At 40.3% G+C, this 20,508-nt stretch overlaps 1 protein-coding gene across 6 annotated transcripts in view; it reads right to left on the bottom strand.

Annotated features, from left to right (window-relative positions):
• The window catches only part of HECW1 (HECT, C2 and WW domain containing E3 ubiquitin protein ligase 1), a 393,767-nt gene that overhangs the window by 113,956 nt on the left and 259,303 nt on the right, over nucleotides 1-20,508 (bottom strand). The window lies entirely within an intron of this gene.

Genomic DNA, 20,508 nt, shown 5'->3' with positions numbered 1-20,508 from the left:
GATTCGACCTTCGGGAAGGGAATTGGCAATATTTGTTGCCATTTAAGCTGAAAATTCCCTTCAACTCAGAATTCTACTCTAGGAATTTTCCCTCTGGATCAACTTGCACAAGTGTGCAAAATATATATTTTATAAGGATGTTCACTGAAGCATGATCAACAATAGCAAAAGGCTGGAAAGACCAAAAACGTCTATCAGTAGGAAACCAGTTAAACGAAGGATGGGAAATCTTGGAAACAGAGAACTCTGCTGTCATTAGAAAGAAACAGGTAAATAAATATGCACTGACATGAAAAGATACCTGACAAACTAAGTGAAAACAAAGCGAGGCACAGAAGAACATGAAGAGCGAGATGCCATTTGTACTTTGAACCGCCTGCGGGGGTAGACCCCACACGGAACCCCGGGAAGTGGGCTGGTAGGGGAGGGGAGAAAGCAGATCTTTTCATCCGATTCTAAAGTGTTCATTTTAAAACTAGCATACTGTATGACTTTTAAAACAAAAGCGACAGTTAAAGGACGACTGTGACCATCAGAAGTTGGCTTGGTCAATGATCAAAGGGTAGAAGAGGAGAGGGAGGTAAATGTTGGCATTGCCCAGCTTAGACCATCTGGGAGGAGGGAGTCTTAAGTAACATCGACTGTTACAGTACCTTTAATCAAGCATGGTGAAACAGCTGAATATATAAGTATTTTCTTTTATTCTGATTAATTCCTAAGAGCAATCTTTTAACTTTAGCTGATTTCTAATTACAGAGATTAAAGACACTGGGCCTGCTAGTGTCAATAGCCCCTCTGTACCAGTCAGGATGGGCTAGGGCATGCTGCAGTGACAACCAAATTTCAAGTCTCAGTGACTTACGACGGTAGGGTTTTGTTCTTTGCTCACACTGTCATTGTGGGCTGGCAGAGGGCTCTGCTCAGTAGTCACTCAGGGAGCCAGGCTGATGGAGCAGACACCCTCTCAAACACTGCCAGCCACAGCGACAGAGGGAAAGAGAACTCTGGAGGGTCTTCCTTCTGCAAAGAAGTGTTTACTTCCAATTCTGACTCTTCATCAGAACTAGACATGCCCCAGCCGACCACAGGGAACAGGAAGTTCGACCCTGCAGTGAGTCTGAGAGAAAGAGAACAGAAGATTTTGGCAAAAGCCTAATGACTTCCACACCCTCCACATGGTGCTTTTAATTTCCGTTACACATTAGTTTTAGTTAACTTGTGGACAGTTCCTAAGAACCAATCATTCCTGATAGGCACAAAACTGAATTTATGGACGTGCTAAGCTTGAGGATCAAACCCAGGAATAGGTACTCCTCTAAGAAGGCCTGTCGGAGTGAGGATCCAGCCCCCTTAACTGTCTCAGGTCCTCAAAACATCTGTATCTTCGGTCCAGTAATTGCATTCTGAAGTGTGTTATCATGGATCTCCTAATCTAAATGCTCAACAACAGGTCAGGTACATTGGAGTCTATGTATATGAGAGAACAGTTCATAATTTTCTAAACTGCAATAATTTATATTTGATTTATAAATATATATATATACAATTACAATATAATTATAACACTTTAAATGATAAGATAGGAAATGCTTGTTTTATACTGCTAAGAAATAAGAGCGGGAAACATGTAATTCATGATCACAAAAATGTGAAATATATGAATAGTAAAAAGACTGGAAAGAATTGCCACAAATTTTAATAGCAGTTTTTACCAAGGAGCATTGTTTTCCATCATTCTTTTTTCTGCAGTTTCTGCACAGTCTGTAATAAGCCCATATTATTTTCATAATGACAAACTCAACCACCTTTATTAAAACAAGAGTATTTCTGGCTATAGCAGCCCGCACGGGACACTAGGGTCAGCTTATCAAAACGTATTTGCAACTTGGTGGTGGTTCTTGAGTCCTTTCCTCCCTCACAAGGGCTTCCCTCTCAGCCTCTCTTCACGTGGCCACCTGTTCATCCCAGCCTCCACCTCTCCCACCAGGCCCTTTTATTTCCACGCCGTGGTTACTACGGTTCATGTAAACCCCCAGCTGGGTCAGGTTCTTTTGGGAAGTGGTGAGCAGCTCTGAAAATGTGAAAGTCTGTCTATTCAGGAGCAAGTGAGCCCCATGAGCCGAAGGCCGGGTGGGGGAGGAATTTTGCCTGGCTGCCTCTGCTGACCTTGCTCTTACTTCCAGCCCCTAAAGAGCCTTTGGAGTGAAGTGGACCTGGCCTCTATTCTCTCATTCACCGCCTCTCTGAACCTCAGCATCTTCAACTCTAGAATGGGAAAAGAAGGCCCATGCCATGTTAGATTAAACTGCGTTCTTCCCTCTCCATTCCTGTTCTCTCCAGCCCCTCCCTGCCCCATCCTCTACTCTTTCCTTCTCCTGTGGACTAATTGTTGGACATCCTTCACATGTACTTCCTCATTTCAGCTGGCCCTTAATGCCTAATAATTCTCTACAGCTGTGTGTAGGAACGCATACGGCCTGGTTCAAATGCCTAATATATGGACAAAAGCTACAATTTTCCTACTATGAATGCCCACTCTGTCTTTCTGTCCAGAGAAATGGTCTGGTTACTGGTCAAGGAGAAATCTGTGAACTCTATCTGCAAAAGATTTTTAAAAAAAAGATGCATTATTGCTCCAAGCCCTCTGTGTTTTGGGAATTTTATCTCCTTGCATCCTAGTTCACCTGTGGCAAATGAAAGGGCCGGTCCTGGACATCCTTAGTGGTCTGAAGTCGGGCCATTTCCCACTTCCTCCTCCTGTTCTTTTTGCTCATGAGCATCTAAGAGCAACTGTAACATGTGCTTGGACCAACCAACAAATAAATGGCTCCTCATCTCTGCATAAGCCATGAAACCAGCCTAAAGGAAAGGAACTCTTGGTGTCTCGAGGGTCAGAGAGTAAAGCTCCAGAGGTCACTCTTCATTAGAGCATCGGATTCTGAATTCTCTCTCTTGGCTGCACTTTAGGCATCAGCTGTCAGACCTCTTACAATCGGGCAGCAACCGCAGATAGAAAGCTGTACAAGGTCCACTGCTGGGGCATGGGCTGGAATGACACAGTGTTCCTATAGTGTAAGCCTCCTTTTAGTTAAAAGTCAACTTTCTTTTGCTGAAGCACAGGTTGTTGGGACTCCTGCTTTTGCTTTGGGCTGTTGGTACCCAGCCCTGGCTCCCATTAGAATCATCTGGGGAGCTTTTGCAAAAATACCCATTATTGGATCCTATCCTTGACTAATTAAATTAGATTCCCTTGAGGGTGGACCCCGGCACTGGTAGTGTTTCAAGCTTCCCAGATTACTCTACTGAACAACCAGAGTGGAGAACCACAGTTCTCTCAGTATGAATCCATTTTTTTCTTTTACTTTTTTGAGGAAGATTAGCCCTGAGCTAACATCGGCTGCCAATCCTCCTCTTTTTGCTGAGGAAGACTGGCCCTGAGCTAACATCTGTGCCCATTTTCCTCTGCTTTATATGTGGGACGCCTGCCACAGCATGGCTTGCCAAGCAGTGCCATGTCTGCATCTGGGATCCAAACCGGCGAACCCTGGGCTGCCGAAGCAGAACGTGTGAACTTAACCACTGCGCCACTGGGCCGGCCCCCTCAGTACGAACCCATTTTAACAACGAATAATCTCATTATTAGGAAAATGTTCCTTAGATCAAATCTAAATCTTCCTCTGTGGCCTGAATATTTGGTCCAATGATTTGTAACATATTCTTCAAACTCTAGTTTAATAGTTCATTTTTTTGTCTTGGCATTCTTATTAATAGTAGTGGATGGCAGTGGGCCTCTACTCACTAGATGCCAGTAATCCCCTCCTAGTTGTGACAACCGAAAATGTCTCCAGACATCGCCCAATGTCCCCTGGGGGACAAAATCGCCCTTGTTGAGAACCACTGACATAGGCCTACCATCTTCAATTTTTCAGAGAGATGTCAGGACTGATGTTGCAATATATGGGGGTATTTATTTATTTTGATTTGCATTGTTACTCAATAGGCCACTTATAGAAATAGGATGCTTTATTTATTATATTTCATCTTGCTTCAGAAAAGATATTAGGTGGATCTTCTATTAAAAAAACTGCCATAAATTGAACTTACTGAAATAAAACAGAGTAGCCAACCAAAGGAAACATTTAATTGGCAATTATGTAAACTGATAGCAGTTCCATAATGGGCAATCGAGGCAGAGAGTAAGAGGGTGTTGGTAATAAAGGAGCCAGTGGCTCAGAAGAAGAGGAACATTATATATTCACTCAGAAACACTTGCTGAGCACTGACTCTGAGCTGGGTTTGGGTGACACAGCCACCACCCTGGGTGCTGGAATGCTGGAGCCATAGATCTCTAACCTTTACAGCTCACAGTCTTATGCTTCAGGTAGATAATGACAAAAGAGAAAAGGTCCCCAAAGGCTTAGCCTGATGGACAGGTTGAGAGAGGAGGGGTGACAATGGTGGTAGGAAGGAGCCTGATGGACAGGCAGAGGCGACTTCCCAGAGGATACAATGCCTTAACTGAGTCTTAATGGATAAGTAAGCATCGGTCAGATGAAGAAAGCATGGGAAAAACATTCCAGGGAGAGAAGGTGCCATGGGCAAGGGGCTGAAGTTCACAGAGTATGCAGTCCCTTTGGGAACTGTGGCTGCCTCATTACATCTGGAGTCATAGTGGTGGTCATGTTTTGAGATGAAACTGAATACATAAATAAGATCCAGAAATGAACAGCCTCCTGGCCAGAGCTTAGACTTATCCTAAAGGCATCTGGGAGCAATTGAAGGATCTGAATCACGCAAATGACATACTTAGATTTGCATTTTAGCGTAGTCACTGTTAGTGCTGAGGAGGTGGCCCAAAGATGGCTCTTGCCAGAAGGCAGGCAGATCAGGCGAGACAAGTGAGAAATGAGGAGGAAGCCTGGCAGGCAAGGAGGAAAGTGTGGCAGATCTGTGGAGCGGCTAAATGTGGGTGAGAGCCATGGCATGTGGGAGAGGAAGAGGTCACAAATTCCAAAGATTGGATTCCCAAGACTGAGGGCATGTGGGAGGAATAAAGACAGGGGCTGAGAGACTGAAAATCCCAAAGTAATCAAGGAACAGAGTGACAGAAATAGAGGGTTGGGTATGGAAGGAGAATATATTGAAAAGCGAGTGCTACTGAGAGCTTGTAATGTTTTAACAAGATCAGGGTGTAAGCACTGGAATGGATGGCTGATGACGAATGGAAGTGATGGTCAATGAGATTGAGGAGGTCAAGGAAATTAGGATGTCTTATAGGTCATTTACGTGGACCCTGATCATCCACAATATTGGTAGGTCTTGGAAAGAAATGGAAGAAGGCGCCACAGGTAGAAAGGTCTTTACTGCTCATGCTGAGTAAATAAGGGACCCATTTTTGCCTCAAGGTGGCCAAGACTATAAGGAGGTCAATGTGAAGGTGACGCTATAACCAGAAACGAAGAAATAGTTGTGGGAAATTTCAGAGACATTTTCAACGTGATTTGGAAAGTATTTTTACTTAGGTGTTTAGGGAAGGGTATGAGAAAAGATGACCCCTATCTGAGACAGCAGAAGTATAGGGATTCATTTACACCCACTGATAAACTTAGGGAAGTCTGGAAAGGTCGAGAATTAAAAAATGGTAGGGATGGTTGACTTGGTTTGGGTCATGTTGCGTTTGTAGAGGTAGGAGGATATGCTGGGGTAAGGCAGGAATACCAACTAGAAGCCAAAATCAGATGCCTGGTGACGTGGGGTTGAGTGGTCCTAATCGTTATGTGAAATAGGTCCCGATATGCAGTTAGAGCGAGCATCTTGTTTCGCCACTCCTCTCTTGCAGCAAGACCTAAGAGGAAAATAAAACACAAGCTCCTCACAAGAGGCTGCCTGGTCCCATTCAGCCAACACCATTATTCGTTACCAAAGGAAGTTAAATGGACTAGGCTTGGTGCTTCCTGTGCCGAAGTTCTCCAAGGAGGAGGAAAGCAGGAAAGAAGTAAATGGAGCATGCAAATTGCAGCTACTCTTCCTTCGAACCTTGCATAGTCCACGACTTTCAATTCAGGTGGCACTATTCACCGTGCTTAAAAAGGGCACTCAAAAATCGTGCTGGCAAAAGTCAAGGATAACAATAGACAGAAAAACAACTCCACTAGTAGAGAAAAATTGAATCGAAGGCAATTTTTTTCCTCTAACTAGCAACATTACAGGGTTTTATGTTATGAAGTGGTGCCCTTGGAGTCTGGCTGTCGGAGAAGACCTGCGCCCCGCTAAGCAGTGTGTAGCTTGACTCTCCTAGGAAGGAAGTGCCAGAGACGACCCTGCTGAGATGTGAGCCTTGAAACTGCAGGAATCTAACCGCTTTGCATCGTAAAGGCTGCTCTTACAAATCGTGCTATGTGGAAGGCTTATGTTTCTTCTTATGCATAAGAGCAAATGAACTTGACTGAACCTCCCCTGTCTACACATCAAGCGCTGAGAATCCTCAGCCACAAAATAGAATATTAGAGATTTTATTTACAGGCACTGCTATGGGAAAGTGAGGCCAAGATTTATTTGTGGCTAGGCAGAGTGGGCAGCTAGGCTGTATGTGTGCATATATAAAGATGTAATGTGTATATAATTATATGTTATACATAAAGTATATACAATACAAAAGTATATATTATACATATACGCATTCCACTTATATCTGTGTCTATATGATTTCCTTATCCATATCTCTATCTCTCTCTCTAATCTTTTGCTTCTGGAGATGACTCACTTAAACACCTATAAGGAAGGAATGGGATTAAATTACTAGATTGAAAAACAAGAAGACCAAAATTTGCTCTGTGGTCATAAGTAACTTGACCAACCTTTCTGTGCCTCCTTTATAGTACTCTGAACAGAGAAGAAAGAAAAGAACTGTTTTTCCAGCTTCACCATCTGCACGTGCTTTGTTGGTAAATTGTCATCAATTATTGCTCTGCTCCTCTCAGTCTCCCTTCAGGAGCCCATATCAAACCACTCATTGAGTCTACACTCTCTTACTCACCCTGGAGGCCATTCTCTCCTCCTCACTTTCACTGCCACTGGTCCGGGTCCTCGTCATCCCTTGCCCATGTAGTAACCTCCCAGTTATTGTCCCTGTCTTCAGCTCTTCTCTTATGTAGCCGGTAAAACACAGATCTGATCATTTCATTCTCTTGCATAATAACTTCCCCTGATTTCTTCTCACTTACAGGAAGAAATCTAAATCTCCTTCTGCCCTATACGGTTCCCGCCAACCTTTCCAGCTTCGTTTATTATACTCCTTCCTGGAAGAACTCATTTTCCTTCACAGATTTTCACAGACTTACTCTTTTCCTAGAAGTTGTTCTTTCCCAACTTCCTTGCCATTCCAAACTCCCACTCATCCTCTAAAAACCCACTCAATTAAAAATTTCTTCCGTGAAGCCTTTTCTGACTTTGGGAACCACCAACAGAGACAGTTGTTCCTTCTTCTGCCTCAATATCTCCTCTATACTTCTTACCACATTACTTGTTTTCTTGTGGTTAGTAAGGATGCACATGTAGTATCTATTTTTCCTAAACTCCCTGTACACAAAAATGTGTAACTTGAATACAGAAATGTGTATTGAGCACATCGATAAATGAAGAAATGAATGACTGGCTACTTCCTGAGGTAATTCCACTCCATATCAGATATTAATGCTGCAAAAGTGGAATACATTACAATATACTCATCTATGAATGCTAGATTGAACCTTCAGTGCCCAAGCCATGCTAGTTACTGTTCTGGCAGAAAGATCTAACGATTATATTACAGTGATGGAATTTTCTGGAATGAAAGCAGAGTCAAACTCTTCATTTGGGTGTGGGATGTGGCCACTCACACAGGCTGGCACTAAGGAAGAATAAATGTGGTAGGGAAAATTCTGAGATGCCCCTCAAGATATTCCCCACCCCCCCATCCCATACAATCCCCTCCTGGAGTATGCGCAGGACCTGTGAATATGATGGATGGCACATCCATGATTAGGTTACCAATCTATGGACTTTAATCAAAAGAGAGATTACATGGGTGGACTTGACCTGATCAGGTGAGCCCTTTCACAAAGATCAGCCCCTCGGTGGCCAAGTGATTAAGTTTGTGCACTCTGCTTTGGTGGCCCAGGTTTCACAGGTTCGGATCCTGGGTGTGGACCTACACACTGCTTGTCAAGCCATGCTGTGGCGGTGTGCCATATACAAAAAATGGAGGAAGAGTGGCACAGATAGCTTAGGGACAATCTTCTTCAAGCAAAAAGAGGAAGATTGGCAACAGATGTTAGGTCAGGGTCAATCTTCCTTACAAAAAAAAAAAGACTGGGCCCTTTCTGAAGTCAAAGAGATAGAAAGTGTGAGAGGGACTCATCATGGGGGAGATTCTCCATCACTGGCTTTGATGATGGGGAGAGCCACGTAACAAGAAACAGAGAACAGCTTCCAGGAACTGAGAGCGGTCTCCAGCCAACAACCAGCAAGGATCTGAATTCTGCCAATAACCTGAACAATCCTGTAAATGATCTGGATGAGAACACAGCTCAGCCAACACCTCAACTTCAGCCTCTGAGACTCTGATCGCAGAACCCCTTTAGGCTGTGCCCAGACTCCTGACCTACAGGGCTGTGAGATAATAAACACCTGCAGTTTGAAGTGGCTAAGTCTGTGGTAATTTGTTAGTAACAACAGAAACCTAACACAGGAATCTAAATGAGGGTAAGTAACAGCAGGATGCGGACACCTTCTGAACAACGATGCAGAGTGACTTACTGGCAGGGTTTGAATCAGTGTACCATAGCATCTCTCAAACTGGTTTCCACGCGATGTTGAGAGTTCCAAGAAAAAAGAGCTCTGACGAGGAGCACTGGGTCAAAGGAGGATTTCTTTACTGTCAGGTGACACAAAGGATTTAATTACAAAAATGTGCATCGTGAATCTGCAAGATGGAATGCAGGGTGGCACCTCCCCTGGCAAGTGTGGACGTGCGTGTGTGTGTGTGTGATGTCACATGGTAGACTGCTGTACGTAGATCACAGTTTGGGGAATTGGTATTTTCTCTCTGTTTATAGTTAAAAGTGCTGAGGGAGGAATAACTGTCAACCCAGAGTTGTATATCTACTAACCTCTCATTCAAGAATGAAGTAAAATAAAGACATTTTCAACTATACAAAGACTTGCAGAGTTTATCATTGACAAACTTGGAGGGCCTTTTTTCAGACATAGTTTATAAATTATAATGATAAGCCAAGGCATCAGATTAATAAGAAGACATACAGTACAGGTATAAAAAATCATGGTAGATATACATATGTGTGTGTGTATATATACATATATACAGAGAGAGAGACAGCCGCCTCCACATTTTGTGTATATTTTTATGAATAACTTTATGAAAATACATAAAAAACATATAATGGATACTTTCTAGAAAAAAAGGTTTTAAAATTGATTCAAGAGGAAACAGAAACCTGAATAAATCAATAACCATTAAAGAACTGAATTGATAATGAAACATCTTGCCACCAAAGCACTTTATGAGTAAATTTTGCCAAAACTCCTTGAATCTCTATTTATATAAACTGTTCAAGAAAATTAAAAATAAAAAGAGACAGCTACCCAAATCACTTTCTGAGGATAAGACATCTTTGACACAAACTTTATAAGGATATTATAAGAAAAAAATTCAAAGCATCTTATTTATTAACATAGTTGCAAAAATCGTAAATAAAATTAGCTGCAAATCAAAAGCAGCATTTGTATGAAAAATACCAAAGTATGTTTTCTAGGCTGAGTGTTACCTAAGGGGCCCTCTGAGATCAGGAGGCCCTTCCTCCTTGGTCATTCTTGTTCTTCCAGAAGGTGTGCAAGACGTCAGACATTTGTTTTATGTACTAACTTTACTTCATCTTACTTTTCACCAAAAGATTTCTCTGGTTTCATTTTTTCTCACCTATATTTAAATATATTTGGTCTTGCTGTATTGTATGCATTTTGTGTATTTTCAGGAACAAGAAGGGATGTGACCCTCTGAAAGGGTAATCAGGATGCTGTGTGGCGGCAGATTTGGCACGTGTGTGCTCATAGGAAAAGTCAGGTCACTAAGGGCCCCATGTCTCAAGAGACAGGCCAAGAAAGGGGACCAGACCTCTCCTCCTCCCTCCACAATCAGGTGGCCTGTTAAGTAAGAAAATCTCTGCCTCCCCTTTTCCAGTCCTAGCCTCCAACAATAGGGCCATTACTCCTGCAGAGAAAAGGTGAGTGGGATCCCCAGATTCCTACCGTGACTCCATTTCTCTCAGTGCTGGAGTAGGGGGAAGGGACAAAAGAAGAGTGTATGTCTTCTTTCTACTCTAGGACCCTCAAACCACACTCCTGCTCTGTAGTGGACGAGAGGAAAAGAGATTTACACTGAACATCAAATTAGACTTGATTGGATTATTTCTAAGTAAATGTGACCAGAAAGTTATAGGATGTACCCAAGATATTATTAAGAGATAGTTGAACATAGCTGAATACAGTGATTGGAAGAAATTAAAAGTGATTATGGTATCACTCCACTGACTGGAGGAAGCTCAATTAAGCAGATTATCTATCTATCTATCTATCTATCTATCTATCTATCTATCTATCCACTTGTGTGTGTATGCATGCTGGGGGAGTTTGGCGGTATATAAAACACCCATTTCTCAAATATTATCTTGGCTTCATTAGCTAGGTTTGAAAGCTACTCTTCCATGCTCCTACTCTTGCCTCCTACTCTTCCATGTTATCTGTGGGCTGCATAATATCCCCTCTCAGTTACCCTGTAAATCACTGGACTTGTGCTATATTACTGCATCTGTATGTCTCTCACAAATACACTAAGTTACACCCATACCCATCAATGCCTCCCTTAAATGTAATGTTCTCTTCGACAAAGATGGCTATAGTTAATGGCCTAAATGTTTGCGATAAGATTTTTCAAGATACGTAATATCTTCCCTTTAAAATAAATAAAATCTCAGAAAATGTGGGATTAGCTAATTAATCATGATATTGCTGTAACAATTATTCTGTGATATATGAAATCAATAGCCTAAACGTAGCAATTCAGTTGTTACAAAACTGCAAATTAAAATCATTGATAATATGACAAGAAAGAAAATCTATAGATTTTCTCTGATATTTTTAACCTTAAAAATACCGTTGTTTATATTTGTTTTTGTTCATATTTCTTTATTCACTTTTTTCCCCAGGCTAATTACCCAAAGCACTGAAAAAAGTTGAGAAAGTTGAAGTTACAGCCTGACATGACTTAAAATTTGTCACTGGGGCATAGCCATTACTTCCTGCAAGACAAGCCAGATGGAGAGAAAGCTGGGGACCTGCTACTGGGTCCCCCCAAAAGAATGGACTCACAGTCAGAGATGGGCCTTGCTGAAGTGGAATTTCTGCTGTGTAAGGAAAGAGCGTCCACAGGATTTGGCCATTTGGATGATTTAAGTGTCCATTGGCTATTTCCTTTTCATTCTTTAGATGTGGCCAGCTTGTGTAGACATGCCAAGGACAACTGCACACCACCTCTGATATTCCTTGGGTCATCTCCTGCCTGCCTGTTCCACCGTTCCTGATCCTTGTCTTTCCTGGTTCCCAGATCCTCCTCTTTGGCTCATCTGTACTTCGTTTCTGTTCTTCTCAAGCCTTCATGTTTGGAAATCCACTTAGATCGGTTCTCCCCGACTCCAGCTGCACTTTTGATTTTTGGTTATTAGCCCCACAGGATGTCACTTCTGGTGTTGGTCTTTAGCTTAGCCAATTTCAATCAATGAAAGAGGCACTACTCAGTTCCAGCTCTGATGTGCAGTGTTTGCCAGTTTTCTTGGTGTTAATACTCTCACCACAGCTGACCTCACAAAATGTGCACTTGGGAAGAGATGTGCCCTGTAGCTCCTGAGAGCCCACATGAGCCGGCTCCAGCACACCCCTGACCCCACGGATGGATGTACTAAGCCAACCCCACCCCCAGCTCACTCCATTCCTCCATGAGAAATTAGGAGGCATTGGGGTTAACTGCTGCTCTCAAAACTTTCACTTATATCTTATTTCCTCAGAGGTTGCAAAATGATGCTAAGAGACAAGCACAAGGAACACTTTAGTCAGTGGACGTCACTGTGTGCCTCTGAGTCCTAGGTTCAGTGGATGAGCCTCAGGCATCACCTGGGAACCAGAGGCAATTCCACTGGAGTAGCACCCCTCAGGCTTTTAAGTTGGTGTTCCATCCATGAGTTCCCTTCATAAAAGGGTGCAGCACCTGGTTCAGCCAATAAAAGGACTGGTTTGGTGCTTAGATGATGGTTGTCTATATCAAGGAACTTCAAAAATCTTTTTCTTAAACTATTGTCCTGGGCCAGGGCTGTTGGTTAGGGCTTCTCACACACTCACCACCAGTGCCAGCTTTGCTTTCGGAGAATGCTTTTCTTCCATAAATGTGATTTTTGTGTTTATGATACTCCTTACCTTGTCCAGGTCAAAAGCGCAACTTAATTTCTGATTAAATTACCTCTCAATTTCTAATCAATCAGGACTAAAGTGAAGAATCTATTCTAAACCAATCAGAGTTTGGTTAAAACTCATACTGGCTGATTATAGTAATCATTTAGCAATTGTGCTTACCTTCTGGAGCTTGAGAGTCTTGGCCAGGCACCTTTATTCCCTGCCCAATAAATCTCATTCTTATCTACTCATGATGTTGTTGGGGTGATTAAATCTGATGACTCTGATAAACAACCTATTATTACTTGGCATACAGACAAATACTCTGTTCAGTCCAAGTCTGACCCTTGTGAGTTTATGCCCATAGTTGACTCTTCAAGGTGTCAGGGCAGTGGGTTGTGGTTTGGTTAACTGTAGGGTAATATTTTGGTGATTAGTGTCTAATATTGACTCACCACCAGCCCCAGCACTAGAAGCTGCCCTGAGCTACCAGTACTGTTTGAAGATCCTCTCACATGCCAGAGCCCTATTTTAAATGCGCTGTAGCTGGGGGATCTTGAAGGGACCCCGTAGACAAAAGTGAGTCATAATGGCTAATTATATCTACATCTACACTTCTCCATATTCACTGCCACTGTTCTGGTCTTCATCATCTCCCACCTAACTTCTGAAATTGCCTCCTAACTGTCACCCCTTCTCCACCCCCCGCCCCCCCCCGCTCCCCTGACATCAGCAAAGTGTGAAAGTCTTATTCAGATATTGTTGATCCTCTTCATTTTAGCCATTCTGGGGGATGTGCAGTGGTATCACACAATATTTTTAATTTTTAGTCCAGGATGACCACTTAAGTTGAGTACCTTTTCATATGTTTACCGGCATTTGGACATCCTCATTTGTGAGGTGCTTATTTAAGTCTTTGGTTCGTTTTTCTATTAGTTTCCGTCCTTTTCTTTTGGATTTGTAGGGGTAGTATGTGCATTCTAGATACTAATTCTTTGCTACCTAGATCTAGCTCAATCTTTTCCCACTCAGCGGTTTGTTCTTAGAGTTTTGATCAACAGACATTCTTAATGTTATCCAATTAATCGATCTTTTATTTTATGGTAATGCTTTCTGCATTCTATGTAAGAATTTTTTTGGCTTCCATAGGTCATGAAGGTATTCTCATATGTTTTATTATGAATTAGAAGTTTTACTGTTATACTTTCATATCTAGATTTACTATCTATTTGTAATGAATTTTGTGTATGTTGTGAGCCTGCATTTAAGATTTATTTGTTTTCTATATGGATAGCAAATTGATCCAACATCAAGTTTTGAAAAGCCATCCTTTCCTTACTTCATTGCAATATCACCATTATCGTAAAACAGTGATGATATTTGTTTGCGTCTACTTTTGGATTATAATCTATTCAATTAGCTATTTTTCTATTATGTGCCAATGCTATACCATCTTAATTCCTATAGCTTTATATTTGTCATGACACCTGGTAGTATATGTCCTTCTGCTTTTTTTCTTCTTCAAGGTTCTCTTTCTTATTGGTCTTCTGCATTTCTTTTTAGAATTAGCTTCTCAAGTAACATTAAAAATACCTCTTAGAATTTTGATTGGTATTTCATTGAATCCACAGATCAATTTGGGGAAGAAATGACACCTCAACAATATTGAATTTTCTAAGAACTGAACATATAATATCTCTTCTTTTATTTAGACTGTTTTTAATTTCTCTTAAAAATGTTTCAGTGCTCAGCATAGAGATCTTACACATTTTTGTTATATTTATTCCTAGGTATTTGATATTTTTTAATGGTATTATAAATGGTATCTTTAAAAATTTTATTTTGGGGAGTGACATCAGGATCATGGGGGACTGAGCAGTTCCCTTAGGCTCTCCCCACTAAGAGACAATGAAAGGGACATTCATCAACCAACAGAAGACATCCATACAACACAATACACATCTGAGAGATCCATGCAGCCATATGTGTGATGGTGGGGGCACTGGATCCCTGGGGAAGCAGTGGAAGGATGTAAGCAGATCTCCTGCCCCTCCTCAGAAGCAGCAATCTAGGGCATGGGACCTCACTCAGTGGCTGGCGTGTGACTCTGAGAGGAGACAGGGGAAAAGACAGCCCTCCATGGGAATGCTTTCGCTATCTGAGTTGCTTCCCAGCCTGTGGAAACGCTTCACACCAAAGTGGCTAAGTCATTGCAGGGGTGCCCCCACCAAGCTGAACAGCTCAGGTGGGCCACCAGTGAGTGCAGAGTGGGAGCATGGTGGGAAAGAAAGCACCCCTCCCCTGATCTCACCTGGTGCACCAGTTTGACCAGTCAGCAAGGGCAGAGGATCCCTGCTAGAACACCTGTGCCTGCATCTGTGAAGTAGTGGCTGCCAGATGCAGAGAGACATATTGGCACTGCTTCCAACAGATGGGTGCAACTGCCAGGGGATGCGGCATGCTCAGAAAACACAGCTTCTTCCTCCCCTGCCCCCTCCCAGTAGTGGCAGGTGGAATCTGCAACCAGACACTACCACTATGTGCTGGCAAAGATCTGCCTGATCAAATAGCATGAAGAAATACATTAACACTCCAGAGCAGAATGAAAATGACAAGTATCCAGAAACCAATGCTGAAATCACTGAAATTTACAATCTAAATGACACAGAATTCAAAATAGTTATCATAAAGAAACTCAATGAGTTACAAGAAAACTCAGAAGGACAGTTCAATGAACTCAGGATTAAAATTAATGAGTACAGGGAATTCTTCACAAAAGAGACTGACTCTTTAAAAAAAAAAAAACCCAAACATAAATGTTGGGGATGAAGAGCACAATGAATGAGATTAAAAAAAAAGAATCTTGTATCCTTAAAAACAGAGCTGGCATTAGGGAGGACAGAATTAGTAATTCAGAGGATGGAAATATAGAAATGCTTCAGGTGGAGGAGGAGAGAGAACTAAGACTAAAAAGAAATGAAAAACTTCTTGGAGAAATAGCCAACTCAATTAGGAAATGCAACTTAAGGATTATAGGTATTCCAGAAGGAGAAGAGAGGGAGAAAGAAGAAGGTTTGTTCAAAGAAATAATAGCTGAAAACTTTCTAACCTGGGGAAGGAGCTGGAATTACATGTAAATGAAGCTAATAGAACACCTAATTACATCAATATAAAAAGACATTCTCCAAGGCATATATTGGTAAAACTGGCAAATGCCAACAACAAAGAAAAAATATTAAAGGAAACAAGGAAGAAGAAAATAACTTATAAAGGAAACTCTATCAGGCTTTCAGCGGATTTCTCAGCAGAAACCTTACAGGCTAGGAGAGAGTGGAATGATCCATTTGAAATACTGAAAGACAAAAACTCTCATATATCAATAATCACTCTAAATGTAAATGGATTGAATTTTACAATCAAAAGACATAGAGTAGCTCAATGTGAAAAACTAGACCAGATGGACTTAATAGATACATATAGAACATTCCATCTGAAAACAGCAGAATACACATTCTTCTCAATTGTACACAGAACATTCTAGAAGATGTTCTAGAAACAAAGCAAGCCTCAATAAGTATAAGATGATTTAAATCATTTCAAGTGTCTTTCCTGACAATAATACTATGAAACTAGAAATAAACTACAAGAAAAAAGCTGGGAAATTGACAAATATGTGGAGACTAAATAGCATGCAACTGAACAACCAATGGATCAATCAAGAAATTAAAGGAGAAATCAAAAAATATTTGGAGACAAATGAAAATGAAAATACACCATACCAACTCAAAAGTGGTCCTAAGAGGGAAATTCATAGCAACACAGGCCCACTTTAACAAACAAGAAAAATCCCAGATAAGTAATCTTAAATGACACCTAACAGAATCAGAAAGAGAAGAACAAACAAAGCACAAAGTCAGCAGAAAGAGAGAAACAATATGAATTAGAGCAGAAATAAATGAAATGGAAACCAAAAAAAAAAAAAAAAAACAAAAAAAACCCCAAAACAAAACGGTAGAAAGGATCAATGAAACTAAGAGCTGGTTCTTTAAGAAGATAAACAAAATCGACAAACCCTTAATCAGACTCACTAAGAAAAAAGAGAGAAGGCTCAAATTGATAAAATTAGAAATGAAAGATGAGAAATTACCACAGATACAACAGAAATACAAAGGATTAGAAGAGAATACTATGAAAAACTATATGCCCACAAATTGGACAATCTAGAAGAAATGGATAAATTATTAGACTCCCAAACTGAATCAAGAAGAAATAGAGAATCTCTATTCAGATTCTCTAATTCAACCTCCCAAAACGGAATCAAGAAGAAATAGAGAATCTGAATAGACCAATCAAAAGTAAAGAAATTGAAACAGTAATCAAAAACCTCCCCCAAAACAAAAGTCCAGGACCAGATGGCTTCTCTAGAGGATTCTACCAAACATTCAAAGAAGATTTAATACCTATCCATCTCAAACTATTCCAAAAAGTTCAAGAAGAAAGAATATTTCCTAACTCATTCTACGAGGCCAATATCACCCTGATGCCAAAGCCAAACAAGGACAATACAAAGAAGGAAAATTACAGGCCAATATTGCTGATGAACATAGATGCAAAAATCCTCAACAAAATATTGGCAAATTGAATACAGCAATACTTTAAACAATCATACACCATGATCAAATGGGATTCATACCAGGGAGGCAGGGATGGTTCAACACCTGCAAATCAATCAAAGTGATACACTGCATTAATAAAATGAGGAATAAAAATCACATGATCATCTCAATAGATACAGAAAAAGCACTGACAAAATCCAACATCCATTTATGATAAAAACTCTCAATAAAATGTGTACAGAAGGAAAGCACCTCAACAAAATAAAGGCCACATATGACAAACCCACAGCCAACATCATTCTCCACCATCAAAGACTGAAAGCCATCCCTCTGAGATCAGGAACAAGACAAGGGTGCCCACTTTCACCACTCTTATTCAACATAGTACTGGAGGTTTTGACCTGAGCAAAAGATATCCAAATTGGCAAGGAAGAAATGAAACTCTTGCTGTTTGCAGATGACACAATTATATATAAGGAAAACCCTAAATAATCCATCAGAAAACTATTAGAAATAATCAACAACTACAGCAAAGTTGCAGGGTACAAAATCAACTTACAAAAGTCAGTTAGGTTCTATACTTTAAAAAATGAACTAACAGAAAGAGAACTCAAGAATACAATCCCATTTACAATCCCAACAAAAATAAAATATCTAGGAGTAAATTTAACCAAGGAGGTGAAAGACCTATACAATGAAAACTATAAGACATTATTGAAAGAAATTGATGATGACATAAAGAAATGAAAAGATATTCCACGCACATGGATTGGAAGGACAAACATAGTTAAAATGTCCATACTACCTGAGGCAATCTACAGATTCAATGCAATCCCAATCAGCATCCTAAAGACATTCTTCATGGAAATAGAACAAAGAATCCTAAAAATCATATGGAGCAACAAAAGACCCCAAATAGCTAAAGCAATCCTGAGAAAAAGAACAAAGCTGGAGGCATCCCAATTCCTGACTTCAAAAAATACTATAAACCTATAGTAATGAAAACAGCATGGTACTGATACAAAAATAGACACACTGATAAATGGAACAGAATTAAAAGCCCAGAAATAAAAGCACACATCTATGGACAGCTAATCTTTGACAAAGGAGCCAAGAACATACAATGGAGAAAGGAAAGTCTCTTCAATAACTAATGAACACTGGACAGCTACATGCAAAAGAATGAAAGTAGACCATCATGCTTTGCCATACAGAAAAATTAACTCAAAATGGATTAAAGGCTTGAAGGTAAGACGTGAAATCATAAAGCTCCTGGAAGAGAATATAGGAAGTACACTCTTTGACATCGGTCTTAGAAGCATCTTTTCAAATACCGTCTCTATTCAGTCAAGGGAAACAAAATAAAAAATAAACAAATGGGACTACATCAGACTAAAGAGCTTCTGCAAGGCAAAGGAAACCAGGAAAAAAATGAAAAGACAACCCACCAACTGGGAGAAAATATTTGCAAATCATATATGTGACCAGCGGTTAATCTCTAAAATATATAAAAAACTCATACAACTCAACAACAAAAAAACAAACAACCTGATCAAAAAATGGGTAGAGGATATGAACAGACATTTTTCCAAAGAAGATACACAGATGGGCAACAGGCACCTGAAAAGATGTTCAACATCACTAATCATCAGGGAAATGCACATCAAAGCTACAATGAGATATCACCTTACACCTGTTAAAATGGCTATAATTACCAAGACAAAAAAATAGCAAATGTTGGAGAGGATGTGGAGAAAAGGGAACCCTCGTACACTGCTGGTGGGAATGCAAACTGGTGTAGTCACTATGGGAAACAGTATGGAGATTTCTCAAGACACTAAAAATAGAAATACTATATGACCCAGCTATCCCACTACTGGATATTTATCCAATGAACATGAAATCAACAATTCAAAGAGACTTATGCATCTCTATCGTCATTGCAGCATTATTCACAATAGCCTAGATGTGGAAGCAACCCAGTGTCCATCAACTGATGAATGGATAAAGAACATGTGATACACACACACACACACACACACACACACACACAATGGAACACTACTCAGCCATTAAAAAAAGACAAAAATCATCCCAGTCGCAACAACATGGATGGACCCTGAAGGTATTATGTTAAGCAAAATAAGCCAGACAGAGAAAGACAACACAGCACGATTTCACTCATATGTGGAAGATAAACGAACACATGGACAAAGAGAACAGATTAGTGGTTACCAGAGGGGAAGGGGGCTGAGGGGTGGGCATAATGGGTAAAAGGGCACATACATATGGTGACTGACAAATAATAATGTGCACCTGAAATTTCACAATGTTATAGACTATTATGATCTCAATAAAATAATAAAAAATGTATTTTCTATTTGCCTATAGAGATTCAATTTATGTTTATCTATTGAGCTTTTATTTATTTAGTGCCCTTGCTAAAATGACATATTAATTTGAACAGTTTGTTGATTCTTTTACACTGTTTACTTAGGCAACAGTGTTATTTGAGACTAAGCAGTCTTCCTTTCCAATTCTAGTATGTTTTTGCCTTATTGCACTGGCTGGGATCTCTAGTGCAATATTAAGTAGAAGTGGCTAAAGGGTGCATCCTTGTCTTGTTCTCTATTTCAAGGGAACATATTTCAATATTCTACTGAGTATGATATTTGCTGTAGATTTTATTCTCATCATTTAAATCCTCTATCAGATTGAAGAAGTTCTCTTCTCAGTTTTCTAAGAGTTGTTAAAAATCAGAAATAAATATTCAATTTTATTAACTACTTTTTCTGGATCTGCTGAGATAGACATGATTTTTCTCTCTTATCTTGTCAATGTGGTGGCTTAGACTGATTTTTTAGGTTTAATGTATTTTAATAGGACACTTACAAGGAACAGCACAGAAAACAGACAACCACTGTTGTTTGCTTTAAAAAATCCAAATCCTGGCAATGTTCAGAAAAACGTAAAAGGATTGTTTATAAGTTCTCCATATTGGGGGGGTCTTTGGCCTGAATGAAGCTATACTCACTGTAACAGTGGTGCACAGCAGCTAAAACTCCAGTAAAAGTCCTACCATCTTTTTGGCTGGAAGAACCAGGCAAAGGAGCCTGGGGCAACAAGCAATACCAGAAATTGCAAGAGGAACGCCAGAAAGAAGAAAGGTAAAGAAGGAGAGCCCCAAATTCTGTACATAGACTCAGCCCGTTTCTGGCCAATCCCAGAATCCTGTATCCAGAGGGCAAATGAAATTAGCTTGCATTTAAGGCTTAAAGAACTGAGCTAGATCTGAACTACTGCCTACCACATGCATGATAGTATGACCCTAACCAAGTTAATTCCCCACTATAACAAAAACAGCAATACTCTTTGAAGCAATATAACAAAATGC

The sequence above is a fragment of the Equus caballus genome, chromosome 4 (assembly GCF_041296265.1).
Source record: "Equus caballus isolate H_3958 breed thoroughbred chromosome 4, TB-T2T, whole genome shotgun sequence".
Classification (NCBI taxonomy): domain Eukaryota; kingdom Metazoa; phylum Chordata; class Mammalia; order Perissodactyla; family Equidae; genus Equus; species Equus caballus.
This window is presented reverse-complemented; position numbering and strand designations above follow the sequence as displayed.